The sequence below is a fragment of the Hevea brasiliensis genome, chromosome 5 (assembly GCF_030052815.1).
Source record: "Hevea brasiliensis isolate MT/VB/25A 57/8 chromosome 5, ASM3005281v1, whole genome shotgun sequence".
Taxonomy (NCBI): domain Eukaryota; kingdom Viridiplantae; phylum Streptophyta; class Magnoliopsida; order Malpighiales; family Euphorbiaceae; genus Hevea; species Hevea brasiliensis.
In genome coordinates, this window is record NC_079497.1 from 5,643,024 (window position 1) to 5,658,135 (window position 15,112).

Genomic DNA, 15,112 nt, shown 5'->3' on the forward strand with positions numbered 1-15,112 from the left:
TTTTGAATTTTTTTTTTTTTTCTACTCAAGCTTGAATTTTTATAATTGGACGTTAAATTTTGCCGGTTTTCACTTTCATTATTTAATTTTAATTTATTATTAAAAAATTTTAAATTTTAATTCTATTTTATAAAAATCTTTCCAACTTACTATAGTAAATTTTAATATTAAAAAGTAATAAAATTATCTTTTATCTCATTTTTTATCACACTCAAAAAAATATTTTTCGTTTTAACCACAATCTAAACTTATCACAAAAATACTAATACCTTTTATCGAAAAATGTTAATATTGCATTTGTAAATATTATACTGTAATTTAGAGGAATTCTTTAATATAAAAATCTACAGATTAGAGAGATTTTTTGTTAAATAAAATTAAAATTTAGAAATTTTTTAGTAACAAATTACCCATTTTAACCTATAGTTGAACCTATACATAACGTGATTAACAAATCATTCGCCCAATTATTTGCTATAGTTATGGGTACATGTGATTTAACTATAATTATTGACAGGATTTAACTACGTTGCTAAGTCAATGTCTAAATTTCATTTTTAAAAAATGAAAATAAAATATCATTGGCTGTTCAATGAGAATGCTTTTCTATAAATGGCCATGTTTTGATCCTTATAACGACCATAAGCAGGCCTTGTCTTCAAATTCTCAAAGAAATGGCAGCGCAAGTAGAGCATTTGGCAAGCAACATGGAGCAAGAGATTTCTCGTCCATTGGCTTACTTCCCTCCTACCGTGTGGGGCTGTGACTTTGCTTCACTTCCTCTGTTTAACTCCGTAAGCCAACATTCAAACTTTTCTTTTTCTGTTTAATTACATGTAATATAGATAACTTGTAATTCTTGATAATCGAAATTATAATTAATTATAATTACAGCTGATTGACTCGAAAAGTATATTTCTCAACCTTAATGCAGGAAATTGAATCATATACTAAAAAGGTGGAGGTGCTAAAAGAAAAGGTCAAGGACATGCTAATGTCTTCCTAGAAAGATTTGATCAAGAATATTGAGTTTATCAATTTATTATGTCGTCTTGGTATATCATATCATTTTGAAAATGAAATTGAAGAACAACTGAATCACATTTTTAATGTCGTCCACGATGATATTAACGATGACTATGATCTCTATAATGTCGCGCTTTTGTTTCGAGTTTTAAGACAGCATGGATACAAAATATCTTGCAGTAAATGGCTACTTATGATGAAAATTTATTGTATTTTATATGTTTTATAATACATCTTACAACTTAGGTCCATTTAGGCAAGAAAAATCTCTCCATATATAAATATATATTATTGCTTAATAAAGGTCAATTGTCAAAAGGAAAGACGCAAGAAATAATGTGACCTACTAATTAATAAAGATGCTTGTATGAAGTGGGTGGTATTGTGATTTGTGAATCAGATGTGTTCAAGAAATTCAAGGACAGCGATGGGAAGTTCAATAAAGCCATATCCAATGACGTAAAAGGAATTCTTAGCCTTTACGAAGCGAGCTTTGTGAGTATGCGTGGAGAAGATATTCTAGATGAAGCAATTGCTTTTGCAAGGCCACTCTTGGAGTCTCTGGCTATGCAATCAAGCCCACATCTCGCAAAACACATAAATGATGCCTTAAGCATGCCTTTTCACAGAGGCCTGCCACGAGTAGAGGCTAGGAAATTCATCGATTTCTACGAAGAAGAGGAGTCTCACAATGAAACTTTACTCAAGTTTGCCAAGTTAGATTATAATCGAGTGCAGTTACTGCACAAACAAGAGCTAGGTGTTGTCTCCAGGTCCACTTTGTTTGAGAGATCAGAGGGAGATATTTTTTTATGTGTATATGATATTTACATTTGATATTGTTATTTAATTGTGTGTTTGATCAGGTGGTGGAAAGAATTGGATCTTGCAAAGGGTCTCCCTTATGTGAGAGACAGAATTGCCGAGGGATTTTTCCAATCAGCTGGAGTTCAATTTGAGCCTAACTTCGCTCTTTCTCGCATTCTTTTAACAAAGTGTATTCAGATACTGGCATTGGTAGATGATACATACGATTCGTATGGTACACTTCAAGAACTACAATGCTTTACAGATGCACTGGAGAGGTTTCACATCCTTGCCACCTAATTATTAACCTCTTGTATTATTCATTATGTGTATCAAATTCCTCCTCTGAATCATATTGTCTCTCATTTCCATTTCACAATTCCCAGGGGCAACTCTGATCAGCTACCTGCAGATTATCTGAAGATTCTTTACAAGGCGGTCTTAGATTTTTTTGAGGAATTGGGGGATGACGAAGGCAATGAAGGAAGATCCTATTGTATCAATTATACAAAGGAGAGAGTAAGAACTATATCTAGCGCCATGATTTTTGCTATCAATATACAATTAATTAATCAACGAATACGAACTGATTTTCATTTCCTTTTTCTTTTTCTTGTTAAATATATGCATGGATTAGTACAATGAAGTGGTGAGATCTTATCTTGTGGAGGCACAGTGGTTTTATGATGGCCATTTGCGACCATTCAATGAGTACATGCATAATGCATTAATCTCATCCTGTTTTTCCCTACTTCCGCCAGTAGTCTTCCTTGGAGTGGAAAAACTTGCAGGGGTTAAGGAGTTTAAATGGCTAGAAACTAACCCAAAACTTGTTGAAGCTTCCAAATTCTTTGGCCGTTTACTAAATGTCATGGTGGCCAGCAAAGATGAAGAAAAGGAAGGACACTGTTTAGCTGGAAATTGCTACATGAAAGAATATGGTGTCTCAAAAGAGAAGGCGATGGAAGAGCTTCGAAAGATGTGTGACAATGCATGGAAGGATATGAATGAGGAGTCCATGAGGCCAACTGCTGTCCCAATGCCTCTTATCACAAGCATAGTAAACCTTGCTCGTATGATGGAAGTTGTTTTCCAGTACGATGATGGATACACTATCGCCTCAAGCTTGAAGGACCATGTCACCTTAATGTTCGTGGAACCAATACCTGAAGACTGAGACATGTGTGCTTTCTATGTTGTTTCTTGCTTTTGTTTCCTTCTTATATAGGTGCTATATATAGAAAGTGCATTAGTAGGCACAATAATAAAATAAATCTGCCTTGTCTCAGTCCAAGAAGATGAAATTTCTTGGCGGAAAATAATTATGTGTATCTCTTTCTTACTGTAATTTATATGCTTGTGGTGAATGAATTCCTCCTATAATAAAATAAAAAAATGTTGTGCATATCTTTTTTAGGAACTAATTTTGTATTTCAGTCACACTCAATAATTTGTCCATAAATATATATGATTCTAATAACGAGTGAATTTTTGAATTGGAAGGTGGATTGATATCTCTATGAATTTATATTATTAAAAAATAATAATAATAAAAGTAAGTTTCACAATAAATAAGCTTTGATAATTTTTCATAATAAATGATAGATTAAAAAAAATTGACAGAGAGATAATGTGTTTCAAAATTAAAATAAAAATAACTCAATTTTCTAGATTATATTAAATGGCAATCACATTATACGTTACGTTAATTTATTTAATTATAAAAAAAATTATGTAATGAAATAATAATTATATTATATAATTAATTACATTTTAATTAATATAACAATCATAATTTATAAAAATACATATAATTATGATTATTTGATAAAATTTTTTTTCTTTCATTATTGTTACTACCACTATATTTTATCATCATTATCACCTTTTGACAGCAAACAATACTATTACACAATAAATTATTGCCATGGTCACATCATCACCATTCAATAGTTATTGCTATCATAATCACCTAACTATATTATGATGAATTAAAAAAAATATATTTGATTCATATACAAAATAGATTTCTTTTCACACCTTTTAGTATATATTTCTTTTTAAATAAATTAATCTTAAAATGTGATTTTTTTTTTTAAATTTCAAGTCTCCAGTGTTAGTAGAAAAATAAAAGAAATTATTTAAAAACAAAATGATCATTTTGTACCTCTCCGTTTAATGGGCCGGGCAAGTATGCAGCTTTTCTGTTCCTGCTTTCTTTTAAAATAAAATAAAATAAAATAAAATAAAAAAACATTTCAAGTTGTTAATTATTGATGGAAATAGAAGTTTAAAAAAGAAGTTATTGTTCTTAAGTACCTTATTGTTCAAATTCTGTAAACTCTTGTTAAAAAAGAAGTTAGAAGGGTAAAAGGGCACTTTATTGTTCTTAAGTACAATAAAAATATCACTTTTTTCTTTTAATATTTCACAGGTGTTTTCAACCTAATGAATCAGAATAAAAGTATCACCTCTTTTAATAATATATAATAATGTCCAAAACACAGCAGAACAAACATAACAAGCAAGCAGTAACAAAATAGACCCATGAGCAAAGTGATTAACAAGGAAAAACTGGAAGCTTTGGAAGATATAACAAAAGCAAAGGATGGAGAACCAGGAGCCCAAAGTCTAAGTGGTGTAAGTGCAAAACAAGCTCCTGAGATCGAACCATATCCCCTATGTTTCAAAAGTTTCAGTAGAATATATGGTTGGTTGAGGCTCGAACTGATGCTCCAATCGAAAATCCAAACAAGCAGAACGAAAAAACAAATTATACCTGATCGAAAATCCATTGAACTTTATGATTTTTTTTTTTAATTTATAATCCATTTTTGCTTATTTTATAGAATTATGCAATATTATGCGCAATTTATGAAATTTATAGAATATTCAAAGAATAAAAATAAAAAAAAAACTCAATAAAATAAGTCCAAATCAACAAATAAATCAAAATTGAATTGATTTGTTAATTCAATATTATTTATTTAACTTTTTTTATTATTTTTTATTCATTCGATTTGAAATTAAATGAAGCGGTTGTATAACCTTAATTATACAAGGTATTGAATGCTACTGATCAGGATATATGTAGAAATTTTTTTTGGTATAATATATAAAAAATGAATAATAAAATATTATTAAAAATATTAACTAATGTCATTTATTAATTTATCACATATACAAATATATTATTTTGTCTTGATAAAGTTAATTATTAAAATAAATTACAATTAAATTTTATAAGTAAATAAACTTTTAAATGCACAAAATATTTTTTTTATCTCAATTAATTTTAAATTTAATAAAAAAAAGAGTTCAATGACTAAATTTATGAGAGTCAATAAATATATACACACACACGTAGAAAGAATATTTTTTAAAAAAAGGAGACCAATTGACCCCTCGTTTTATGCTTTCAATTCGCCACTGCCACTAATAATATAATATAGTTTCAATTTATCTAAGCAATAAGTATATGAGTTATATTATGTAACACCCCTAATTTTCAAATAATTATTTATATGTAAGTATAAATATTTTAGTCTAACCCCTGGTGTTGTAGACTTTGCATAGGTACTTTCATTTCGTGGCAATTCGACTGTCGTTCGGATCTATAATTTCAAGCTGAGCAGATAAGCTGCCGGAATCACTTCGGAACTGGGTCAAATTTATAGACTACCCCACCATTTTCAGATGCCCCGGACGTGTTCCAAGTACCAAAATTGGCATAGGTAAACCCGAAATCCAAGTTTATTAAATTTTATAGTGCTGTTTTTAGAGTAAAATTCCATAAAATATTCGTGGATAGTTAGAAAATTATAATTTCTTTTGTATTAGCTTAGTAATATTGCTAAGGACTGCGGAGCAAAATTTTAGAATTTTTAGAACTCATTTTGATAGTTTTTGCAAAAAGGGTTAGTTGTAGGGACTAAATTATAATTTTTTCAAAATTGTGGTTGTTTTCTATTTGGATGGGCCCAGGAGGGGCCATGTGATGTGATTGAGAAATGGTTATGTGACTTGTGGATATAGAAGTGTATTTTTAAGCCATTTTACAGATTGAGTATGTCCTAGATATAGGGGAAACTCAGCCGGATTTTCTGCATGGCTTGAGATAATCTCGCTGGCCCCCGCCTTTGGTCTATTAAGAGAAACTCCGGCTTGAGATGTACTCGCTGGCAGAGGTTGGATTAAGAGAGCAGTATAGGAGACTAATCTCATATATGTACTGTTTGAATATTATATGGGTGTGTGAGTGCTCCAAAGTGCTCCAAATTACCTTTTTGTTGTTGTTTACGATGTGAATTGTATGAAAACTACAAAGGTATTGCATTCCACTTTTTAGAATGCATTAGCTTTAGATAGCTATAAAAATTATACTTAAAATCATTATTTTACTTTCTGAGTCAAATGTTCACTCCTGTTCACCTTATTTTTTCAGAATACAAGAGATTTCTTGTTAAGTTCTAGCCTGCCTCTCTCCTTCACAGGTCATTTAGTAATATCTGTTATGTTTTGTATAACTTTACTAAATTTTAGAACTCCGCATGTATTAGAAGTATTTTATTTGATTTGGGTCTGTAATATAATGCGATGTTAGATCTGTAAATCTATTAAATGCATGTAAGATTGGATTGGATGAGGGAGCTAAGCTCCCATTTGATTTTATGACAGGATGAGTATGTAGAGGGTGAGCTGAGCTCTCCAAATTGTTATATATATTATGCTTACAGGTCGGGTGAGTCAAAAACTCTCTGTTGGATAGTCCATATTATGCCAGACTCTGTCCGATTGATTTCTTGAAATTAGGCTTAATATGGGTCTTAGGATTGGGTTAAGGAATAGATAGGCTTACTACAGGCCTTGGGGGCCTAAGACTGGCACATGTCCTAGTGCCAGTCCGACCCATAAGTTGGGTCGTGACATATTGTCTAGTCCAACTTAATTCAAGAAATAAAGACACATAACTCATTTGGCAAAAATGTATCTAATTAATATAGGCTTGAGCTCATGTGAAAACAAGTTTAATAATCATTAGATCAAATATTTATATTGATATTGATATTAAATTAATTAAAGTATATATTAATAAATATATGAATCTAAATATAAATATTTATTTTAATATTATTAAACTCATCGGATTAGCAATAAATCAAAAACATTTTCTAGCTAAATTAAAATTTTAAAAATAATTCTGGTGATAAAAAATATTTCAGTTATATATAATATGATAAAATATGATTTGGATTTTTTATGTTAATTAAAAAGCATTAAATTTAAATTATAATTTTTTAAAAACTATAAAATTATAATTTTAAAAAAATTATAAAAAAATAAATTAAAAGAAAAGAAATAAAAAATTCAAATAAATAAATTTTTGAAAAATTACTAAAATAATAAATTATTAATGAAAATTAGTACTAAAATCAATATAGAAATATTATAAAAAATTACTAATAATAACTATTATAAAAGTATTAACAAAAAATTAAATATAAAAAATATTTATAAGACAAATTACTAAAAGAAATTACTATATATATATATTATAAAAAAATTACTAAAAATTAATAATACAAATAATTTACTAACAAAAATATATTTGTACAAAAATTTTTATTTTATGCCAAAAAAATAAATAGAAAATGAGAAAGAAAAAGAAGATGAAGAAGAAAAAAGATGAGAAAAAACAATGAAGAAAATAGATAAGAAAAAAAATGATGGAGAAAATAGATGATAAAGAAAAAGATAATGAAAAAAACAGATGAGAAAAAAAATGATGAAGAAAAAAATAAATGAGAAATAAAAATGATGAATAATAAAATATGTGAGAAAGAAAAAGATGAAGAAGAAAATAGATGAAAAAGAAAAATGATGAAGAAAATATGTTAGAAAAGAAAAGAAAAGATAATGAATAAAATAGATGAAAATGAAAAAGATGATGAAGAAAATGAAAGAAGAGAAGAAAGAGAGAAAAAATTAGAAGTGAGGAAAGAAAATGAGTAATAATTTATATAGGCAAATCAGCAATTGATTTTAACAACTGATTGTCAGTTATTAATTTCATTTAAAAATTAGGCAGGAATTTTTGAGGAGAAAATTTTGTAACCGATTCGCAATTGGTTGCAAAATCAATTACTAATAGCAACCGATTTCAATCAGTTGTAGAAATCAATTATTGTTAGCAATGAATTTGTAAATCGGTTATAATTCAAAATAAAATATAAAAATTAGCGGAATTTTTTGAAGAAAAATTGACTGTAAAATCGGTTACAAATAAAAAAAAAAAATAAAAATTAGGTGAAATTTTTTAGAGGAAAAAAATTGGTTGCTATTTAGCAACTGATTTTAATCTGTTACAAAAATCAGTTACTATTAATAATAGATTCACAAATCAATTGGAAATCAAAAAATAAAAAATTGAGCAAGAATTTTTTAGGGGAAATATCAGTTACTGTTAAAAATCGATTCGCAAATCGATTCCAGATCAAAAAAGTAAGAAAAAAATTAGGCGGAAATTTTTGAAGCAAAATATTTAATAACTGATTTACAAATCGATTACAAATTTGGTTGCTAATAACAATCGATTTCAGTCAGTTGCAATAATTAATTACAAAACTGATTGCTTTTTTAGTGATGGAACCCATGTAAGATTCACCAAAATTAATAATTACAATAAAATTTTTATTGTATAAAATGTTGAAACAGAAATAAAAGCAATTAATAGAATATATTAAGAATAAAGCCGACGAAATCTTCAAGCGAGCGTGACGGTGGGTGACCAATTACAACATATGCTAGCTTTCTGAAGTAGAAAATCAAGGACAGCCATCCACCTCTCTTTTCTAAAAGTTTTGCCATTTATACCTTTCATTTAAATGCTTTTTATTAATATAGGTATTGTTAGTTGATTTGTTACATTTATTTTAGATTTAAGTTGGAATTTGAAGTTTTGGTGCAAGAGTGGTCCGGAATGAAATTTCATGAGCTGGAAAATTGGCTTGCTTATGGGATTATTTGGTTTCTATCCAAACAATTGAGCTAAAATTTATGTCTTGTTATTTAATGATACTAAAATGATCCTTAAAATTATGAGATTTTGAGTTCGAATCTCAGTTGAACCTAATTATACTAAAAATAAAATTTCTGTCATGCTAAGTAATATATTATCCTAAAGATTTTTGTTTATTTTAAAAGTTTCTAATTCACAAACGTAATAGAAGATATTATTAGATGTTCAATAATAATAATAATAATAATAATAATAATAATTTAAGATTATCTCTACTAAAATGGCCTAAGTAATATATATATATATATATATATATATCATTTTTTTATTGTTTATTATTGATCTTTTTCAAGTGCAATTTAATTGCACTCAAATTTATATCATTTATACTGCATGCATGAGCGAATACAGGGTTAAATATAGAGGGCCAAAATTTAAATTATCATAATTATTATAATTTATAAAAATATTAAAATTGTATTTTTATTAAACAATAATTAATATTTATCTATAAAAAAATAAAAGTTTTTACAAATATACAAACAATTAATTTAAAAAATTATTTAAACTATAAATTTAATAATTTTCATATAAATAAATCACCACTTAGTTTTAGGTAGCCATGGCCACCACCCAGGTTTCCGGTGTATATATTTTAAATTAAGAAAATTTTACAGTGTAATCGGTTCAATATTAGACTGATTATGCTTTATTTACTAAGAACTTATTATATATTATAAAATAATATTGTTAATTAAGAAGCATATAAAAGAATAAATTCTTTGAAACATTTTATTAAATACGTTATTGAAGATGAAAAATTAAAAGAAAAAGATTTTAAAAAGGTTAATTTGATATTAAAACAATAACAGCAGTAAAAAGACCAATGCCTAACATTATAAAATAATTGAATCCCAGCTAATATAGTTAAATTCTTTTATAATGAACTATTTAAAATTATAATTTGATAATTAGGTCAAAAAGCAAATCAAGTAAAAAGATATTGAAGGGCATGTATTTTAAATAGCAAGCAATTTAATTCTTTAGCTACTCTAAAATTAATGATGAGAACAAAATAGTATAGGGATTTATATAAATCTTAAAGTATATATCATTTTAGCTTTATTTTTTCTCACATCACTTCCCATCATTATTTTATATATATATATATACTTATTTTTAATATTTTTTATTTTTAAAATATTTTAAATAGATATTGATATAATTGCTATTTTGTTCAATTTTAAAATATTTTTAAAGCATAATAATATTAACTTCATAAATTTATTAAATATTATTATTTTCAGGTTATTATCGTAATATAATATATTTAAAAAAAAAATTGTGGAGGCAAGCTATTTACCCTTACTATCGATTATGTATCTATAAATTAAAACTAAAAAACCTTGGGGAAGCCAGGCAAGGCCTTCCTTACTATTGGAAATATGGTTCAGGTGACTCATGTGAGTCAACCCAGATTCATGGTTTTCTATTTTTTTAAATAGAAATATATATTAAAAGAAAATAATGAACCTGTGTAACTACAAAGAATTGTATTTATTCAAAGAGTTATATCCATATATAGAGTTACATCCATACGAAAAATTATGTCCATTAGCCAAAGATGGTCATATTAAATTATAAATAGCCAATCTTCTTAAGAAAAATGTAGTTGGTTAGAATAGTAATAAAAAGTGTTACTATTTAGAATTGATTCTTAGGCTTCTTTTAAATGTATTCTCAACCTCAATAATTTAAAGCATTTTATCTTTCTACAATAATAAGATACAAACTTATATTGTGAATTAATATAGACTTCTTTTAAAGGTATTCTCAATTTTAATAATTTGAAACATTTTACCTTTCAACAACAATAAGGTATACACTTAAATTATGAATTAATCTATATAGTTCATGTTATTTATGTAATTATATAGTAGACTAGTGATATAAATGTGGTAGAGATCTTAAGGTATTTTATATGAACATGGTTTAGGATCCATGTATATGAATCCATGTATTGAGTTTTTATAATTTTTTTTTTTTTAACTTACCTTTGCTGTAGGTCTGCACTTATTGCATGTAGCGACTCATATCTACTAGGGTTTTACCTTTTCTTTTGGCTCAGTTTTGTGAGTCTAATCTTTTTTAGCTCATAAATTTATTTGGATTTGGCTAGTTGTGACATTGTGGATCATAATTTTTGAGTCCTAAAATTTGACATATCATATGAAATTTTTTGCTCTGAGAATACGAATAATAATGTGTTTGAAGTTGATGAATGTAAAACTGATATATTATTAATGTAAGCTGTGTTCAATATATACAAAAGTAAAGAATTGTTAGGATAGAGCTAACAAAGTATGGCAATCGGATTGTTTCAAGTTAGTTAAATATAGTAACTCCTCTGATTCCTTTAAAAAAAAACTCCAGTAATTAGCCGTCCTAATATAAAATTAGAACCATGTTATTTTAAGTTCCACAATGCAAAATAATCCAATTAACTTTCGTGGTTGACCCATGGCGGCTGGGAATGATGATGTCTTATGACGAATGGCGGCTAAGATTATTCATTTACATTTTCAAGTTTCATATATATACATATATAAAAGAGGTGTATTTTCATTTAAAAATAATTTTTTAAAAAATAATTTTCATAAGTGGAAAAATAACAAATCTTCAAAATAAAGAAAATACCAAATCCTTATAACGAAGAAATAATAAATCTTTATGAAAGAGGAAACAAAAACTCAAGATTTATCAACAATAATAAATCTAAGAATAGATTTAAATACTTTTCAAAAGGATGTAGTATCAAAATTATTAGAAAAATATAAAATAAATATTAAAAAAAGAAAAAAATGCAATAAAGAAAAATGAGAGGTTAATCATCAAAAACACTCATCGCTGGCGAAAAAAAAAACTCATAAGAAAAAAGAAAAAAAAAAAGAGAAGAAAAACTAAACACTTTTGGTTGATTAAAATGATTCTTGACTCAGTTAGTGTATATATATACTAAAGTTTAATTTTTTTTTTCATAATAATTTTATTAGTTGTTTATAAAAAAAAAGTAATCATATTTTTGTCCCCAGAATGTTATTTAAAAAAAAAATACTACATGATTTCATGCTTTGATACACAAAAATCATTGTTTAATTTTTATCAATTCAACATATTATATTTTCTCTGCAGGAAAATATGATCCAAATAATTAGTTACTATTAATAATGCTAATATGGCAAACATGTAGTATTGATGTGGCGACACATGACAGATGCAGTATTTATATAGTACCCTCGTGGTGCTTATGGGGCAAATATGTATTACCATGTCAGTGTCATGTGTTCGTCACGTTAGCAACGCTTAACAGTAACTAAAGGTTTAAACCATATCTACTAATAGAAGAAAATATATGCTATCAAATTGATGAAATTAAATTATAATCTCTTTTATGTTAAAACACAAAATTACATGATATTTTTTATACTTTGAAAAAAAAAATAATTATAGAGCTTTTATGTCTATATCAAATGATATTTATTACTAATTTCCCTTTAACATCACAATTTTTTTAATGATAATATACTGTTATGTAATGTATTATCCATAAATATTGGTTTCATATATAATTGATATTATATGAATATAGCATATGTAAGAAATATTTAAATTTTTATAATGATTTCTTAATTTTCAGTGTTTATTTATTTTTAATTTTTAAAAATATGTAAATTGTTAAGCATAAATGTAACCAATTAAAGCATGTAACAAGTTCTTTGAAAGTCAATGCCTTGGCGCCCCAATCTGAAGCATATTCACTCTGATTGAATAAGAATTTTATAAGAATTTAATTTAATTAATTTTCTTTAAAATTTTTATATATAAAATGAAAGTCAGTCCACAATAATTATATTGTGTCCTTTGAGTCTTGTTGCTGATGATATTCACTCAGCCATGCTGTAGTTTAACAAGCTCGTTCTAAAATTAAGTGAAGGGAACATTATTAATTGCTGTCAAAACTCATCACTAGCTATCCAAATTTTTTTGCGATAATTAAGGAATATTTTATGCAATAAATTAACTATTGCATGCGATGATTAATGGCAATAAATAATAGGTGATGGCAATAAATTAATTGTAACAATTTTTAAAATTTCAATTATTATATATTTTTATATTTTTTAATCATACGAATAAAATTTATTTTATTTTTCAACATCAATGCACTAATTTACTGTGGTGTTTAATGCATTTGAATATTTATTATTTAAATAATTTTGTTCATTGATTGCCTAGGAAGAGAAGTTTATTGAATACGAAAGAGCAATAAACAACCTAAGAATAATAGTTGGGGAGGGAGCAAAAGACTTGACTTGTGGAAATTTATATTAAATGATCATAGGACCGAATGAATTAATTAAAAATTATTATTTTTATTCAGAATCAGGTAATAGATTTTAACTAATATATTTAGTACAACTCAGGAGAAAATATATATTAGATAAATTAAATTATTTTTTTATATTAAATAATTAAAAATGAATTATACTAGTCAAATAACTTAAATTGGATTGGCTCAAATGAAATTAAGATCATTTAGTGCTTGTCATTATTGAGTTTCCATTGTGTGATTGTGATATCTTAAATTAATTTATAAATTTATTTTTTTATTAATTACTTAGTAAATCTTTTTATTTGATAGTTTTAATAATAATACGATTAAATAAATTTTTTATATTTAATCACATCAATAATTTTCTCATTATTATATTATTGATAGCTTAAGTTTTTTATATTATCCCTTAAAAAGATTATTTCGTAGTAGTAAATGGCCATAAAGTAAGAGGTTGAATGGTAATAATTAAAATAAATATTAGCTTTGTGATGGATATTTAATTGATAATTAAGTGATAGCTGATGGCAATAAAATTAATTTCAACAAGTCCAAGATTTCGCTTATTATATATAGATATATTTTTCGGTCATAGTTATTTATTGTCGGTAGAGTGGGTACAAGCTAGGAACCCTTATTATCTATTATGTATCTATAAATTAAAATTAAAAAACCATGGGGAAGCCAGGCAAGGCTTTCCTTACTATTGGAAATATGGATCAGGTTACCCATGTGTGTCATCCCAGATTCATGGTTTTCTATTTTCTAAAATATAAATATATATTAAAATAAAGTAATGAACCTGTGTAACTACAAAGAATTGTATTTATACAAAGAGTTGTATCCATACGAAAAATTGTGTCCATTGGGTCATATAAAATTATAAATAGCCAATCTTCTTAAGAAAAAGATAGTTGGTTAGAATAGTAACAAAAAGTGTTACTATTTAGAATTGGTTCTTAGGCTTATTTTAAATGTATTCTCAACCTCAATAATTTAGAGCATTTTATTTTTCTGCAATAATAAGGTACACACTTAGATTGTGAATTAATATATATAGTTCATGTTATTCATATAATTATATGATAGACCAGTGATACAAATTTGAAGAAGATCTTAGGGTATTTTGTATGAACATGGGTTAGGATCCATATATATAAATCCATGTGTTGGGTCTTTATAATTTTTCTTCGTTGATATCAGAGCCTTAAATATTTATTTTTTAGTCTAATAAACATGTATATAGCATGTATTATTATTATTATTATTGTTGTTGTTGTTGTTGTTGTTGTTGTTGTTGTTGTTGTTGTTATTGTTATTGTTGTTGTTATTGTTATTGTTGTTGTTTTTGTTATTGATTTAAGAATCACCCATGTGTGTCAACCCAGATTCATGGTTTTCTATTTTCTAAAATATAAATATATATTAAAAGAAAGTAATGAACCTGTGTAACTACAAAGAATTGTATTTATACAAAGAGTTGTATCCATACGAAAAATTGTGTCCATTGGCCAAAGGTGGTCGTATAAAATTATAAATAGCCAATCTTCTTAAGAAAAAGGTAGTTGGTTAGAATAGTAATAAAAAGTGTTACTATTTAGAATTAGTTCTTAGGCTTATTTTAAATGCATTCTCAACCTCAATAATTTAGAGTATTTTATTTTTCTGCAATAATAAGGTACACACTTAGATTGTGAATTAATATATATATAGTTCATGTTGTTCATATAATTATATGATAGACTAGTGATACAAATATGAAGAAGATCTTAGGGTATTTTGTATGAACATGGGTTAGGATCCATATATATGAATCCATGTGTTGGGTCTTTATAATTTTTCTTCGTTGATATCAGAGCCCTAAATAT

At 26.4% G+C, this 15,112-nt stretch overlaps 1 pseudogene; it reads left to right on the plus strand.

Annotated features, from left to right (window-relative positions):
- Positions 1 to 674: 674 nt before the first annotated feature.
- On the plus strand, positions 675 to 3,010 carry LOC131180200 (probable terpene synthase 6; annotated as a pseudogene).
- Positions 3,011 to 15,112: the final 12,102 nt, after the last annotated feature.